We start from the raw sequence: 4,413 nt of genomic DNA on the forward strand, positions 1-4,413 counted from the left end.
CACTCAGAAAGGAGAGAGAACGAAACTGCAATTAGTTTTAGGAGGAAACGCGCACGCGCACAGAGGGGGGGCTGACACGAGCCCGTGGTGTTTACGGTCACCCGAAATCAGAGCTGAGGGGATCACGGGGTGACGTCAGCACAGGTGCGATGGCACTGCTTTGATGCTTGTGCCAAAAGGTTATACGCGTTAAATTCACACTTTCATATTTAAGAATCGTTTAAAGCAAAGACTTTAAAAACGAAACACATGTCGCACGTTGGAAGTTATTTTTAATATTGTGTATATTTGTAGGTACTTGCATGTGTGATCACCTATCTGGCCAAGGGCATATCCATTGAAATTCAACACCAGTGTGCTGCCCTCACACCTGACTTTGTTCCACTGCAGTGATGCAATCAGTCACAAGTTAAACACGGACTAAATCAACCTGACACGTACCTCTGTCCTTCCACAGACCATAACCCACACTCTCAATGCCACCACGGACGCTACTCAAGCAGCTGCGCGTTGGATTGTAACAATAACCCAAATTCATATTTTACTCATAATGTTACGACCGCAGTCTGCAAACGAGTCTGGCTCAAAGGGGCAAAAATAGTGGAAACTTTGCAAGTGCTGTAAAGCTTCGACTACAACACACATCAGAACACATCAGTGCATTTCATTTGCGTTTATATTGCACACCGTCCTTTGTGGAATTTATTCCTCATTTTCCTCAAAATTTCAATCTGACGTGATTTTTTCTTCTAAAAAAGGAATAAAAAAAGAATGAACGTTCAAATTCATCAAAGTAATTTCATATGATTTTCCACACAGTCTCAGTGTGCGAACACTGCTGAAAATGTAATCTTAGAGGGACTCATCACCCACATTTGAAGCCGTTTAAACTGCTAAAACTGTGCTGATGTGCAAGTGATGTACAGATGCGGTTTTGCTTTGATATTAAATGTTTTAATGATTACAGGTCCAAATGCAAAAGCCCAGAAACTGCATTTACGCTTTGCTAGAATTTAGTATTCATCTATAAATATGAAAAGCTGCACAAAATCAGAGCCCATCAACACGTTATTAATTAAAAGATCAGATGGATTAACTCACAATAGATAAGTTTCACTGTGACTGTTTTAATATTCTTAATGTTCACACAGCAAACATCTGGAAATGCAGAATGAACATTGCACACATTTGTTCTGCAGCAGTTTTAGTCATGCTCCCTTTCTCTTTGTAGTTATTTAATAATAGTCGGCAATGGAAATAGACATTTAATAACACATTAAGAAATTTGCACTGGCTTCTGTCCGATGAAGAAAATTAAACGAGAAAGTTGTCTAGTAAATACAGCTCCAGTTGATTTTTAACTCATATTGATTGGGTTCAGACGCCGTTGCCGGTTCATACTGTAATCCCATCACTGATGGAGAGAGAGAGAGCAGATGAAGATGGATTCCTCAAAACTGTAGATGCCCAAAGTGGGTCAGAAATGTCTCTCGGGTTCCTTCAGCAGTAGACTGTCCTCCCAATAACTTTGGCTGAGATTGTGCCAAAATCTGTCAGGTGCAATTTAGTGATGGTGAAGATTTTCATGCTTATGGCTTCCAAGTGATGACCTCAAGCTGGTCATTCCCTCTGCCGCTTTATAGTCAGAGTGGGTTATTGATTACATGCACGATCAGATCAGTGCAACCTGGGTTCAGTTTGCTTCAGCGATGAACCTTTGTGATTCTCCTTTCCAGACAGCGCTGTTATTGTCAGACATGATGCATTGCATCAAAAATTCAGATCTGTGATAACAGCTCTGATATTCTGATAACTCACAGTAAAGCTGCACCAGTATGTTTGCAGGCTACTGGTCTACAACAGTCTGTTTCTCCACGGTGGATCAAACCATCGTGTCTGTGAAGCCATTCTGAGGTAACAGGCAGACACTTCAAACTTATTCCGCTGGGTTGACAGTTCATATGACGTGATAGTGATTTGCAGTGGAAAAAGCAAGTTGGTACAAACAGCAGCGCAGCAAACCAGTGTGAAGAATACCTTAGGGCAATATTAGATTAGCAGGAACTTAGTGTTAATTTGATTCAGCCTTCTTGCACAGCTAATGATGTTTTTCTAACTGTTGAGACAATGTTCAAAACGGACTTTGTTGACTGATCCGTTCAGCTTCTGTCTCACATCCTGGCCTCGCTCGGCCTGATGTTATCCGTGTTTTCTGGCATCCACAACTCCTCAGAAGTGATATGTTGGCACCTCTAACTGTTTAAACTTGTTACTTACACAAAGAAAAGAGTTGAATGCATCTAACCAAAGCAACAGTATTTTTTCATTGCTTTATTGTAACTGAAAGGTGTCTGCCGGTGGAGTGACAAACGTATACGGATTGCAGAAAGTTTTGTTTATCATTAGCTGAGCTGTAAGGCTTCGTGTCTCCATTGCCTCGTTCCTCTCGGTTGTGGAGCTCACATAACACATAGTCACGCTGAAGCAGATAATTGGCCTCCAGTGGCAGGAACAGAACATGGTGTGATGTTTTAGCAGACAGAGCTGTGCTGCGTGGAGAGTGCTGCATTGATATGCCGGCTGGAACCAACCACAACAAAATTAGAAAGTTATGAAAATTGAGTTATCTCTCAATGATCTATAAATAACTGCAGCATAGTTGCGAGCTTAAGCATGCCAATTGAACTGTGCTTTATACTGGGTGTTATCTCACCCACCTTACACACTCTCTCGGCCCCACTTTCTCTCTCATCTTGCCCCTCGCTCTGCTGGATAAGTGTGTTTTGTTAGGGAGGGCTGATTCTTCATACTTGGCTGAGGCTTTATGGACAATAAAGATCTGATTTCAAAGTCCAGCAGGGTGTTGGGCCTGGGGTCTTGGCTCAGCTTTAGCTGCCTGCTGGGAGGAGACACTGCACAGCCCCCAACCAGATGGCCTTCAGCCCACATACAGTAGATTCATATTGTACATGATGTGTAGCATTGACACGTCTGTCTCTTTTAACCGCTATGGGCTCGGCCAAAGCCCTCTGACCTCCTTGAAGTGACCTCTAGTGACCTTGTTTGAATAATTTCTGGTATTTTGAAGTTCTGTGTTTCACCCCTTACAGATGTGCATATAGAGTTGACATGGAAAACGGGTCATTTCAGCAGAACTACAGTTCAGCGAAACCAATGTTTTAACCTAAAATAGAGTGAAGTCATGTGACTGCCTGCTCAATATTTAATCCGTCCAACAACATGTAAGCTTTGGCAGACACTGGATAACAGGGATTTCTGGTGACTAGGCTACCGATGTTTCTCTTATCTCTGCTTGTTAGTTTTACAGCAAGGGTTCGGCACAAAGACACTTACACAGATGCTCACCAACAGAGTCGACGCTGCTCTCTAGTTTGAGTCGACTCTGCTCTCCATCTTTCCTCGGGCTGGCATCATCTCAGTAGTTCACTCCCTGTTTCATCTTAATCACATAGCTCAGTATGGAGATATGCGACATGTCCTTCCAGCATGTATTATACATCTGTAGGGACTTAGATCAGTGTTACAATGGAGAACGCCCTGATAGATACAGGAGCTTCACTAAAAGCTGCCAGCAGTGCATTTTTTAGTCATTACATTAAACTTATAACATGAGTTTTGTTGTACAAGATATTTTGCAGTTGGGGAACAACCGAGTGGCAGAGTGGAGGCAGGCATTTACTGGTGACACGATGGGCGTCTGACTCAGCGTCGTAGGCCAAACGTCTTTAGGTGTCCCGATGCTTCCTCTGTTGACCCCAAACTCCAACACTGTGCGTTGTTATTTCACCGCACATCACACTGATACATATGAACAGCTGGAACAAAACTAATCTAATAGGTCTGATCTTTGAATAGCTGTTCAAAGATCAGACCTATTAGATTAGTTTTGTTCAACAGCCGGCTCTGATTCATCTAAATATTCGTTAAATTTACGTTTCATTTCAACGACTCCCTGGAGATTACATGAGAAACAAACAGCAGTTACAACCGTTGTTGCCATAGTAAACTTTGAGGAAGTTCAAGCTACAACTGTTGTCCAGAATGAAAGTTTCCTCCAGTGTACGGCTCGGATGCCCCCACAGCACTATGAGACTGTACTGAGCAAGTATTATCATGCTTACATGCTAACTGGCTTAAACTTTGCAAACATCGTACTTGCTAAACATCACAGCAGCTTTGCCTGCGTGGGTGTTTGACTCGTCTCTGTGCTGGATGCCTCGTGCACGGACTCGTAGATGTTTGTGACTGGGTTGCTGTGTCGTATTATTGTGTCCTACAAGGATCATCAGAACAGAAACAATGCTAAATGGAAAAGTGTGTGCATCGAGCTGTGTTTTTCCCTGTGGTCTGTCATCAATTGAAGTAAAAGAACATTGGTCTCGATTATGAAGT

Source organism: Rhamphochromis longiceps, linkage group LG16 (genome assembly GCF_057381845.1).
Source record: "Rhamphochromis longiceps isolate RC_006_pf linkage group LG16, R_longiceps_female_GT1.1, whole genome shotgun sequence".
NCBI lineage: Eukaryota > Metazoa > Chordata > Actinopteri > Cichliformes > Cichlidae > Rhamphochromis > Rhamphochromis longiceps.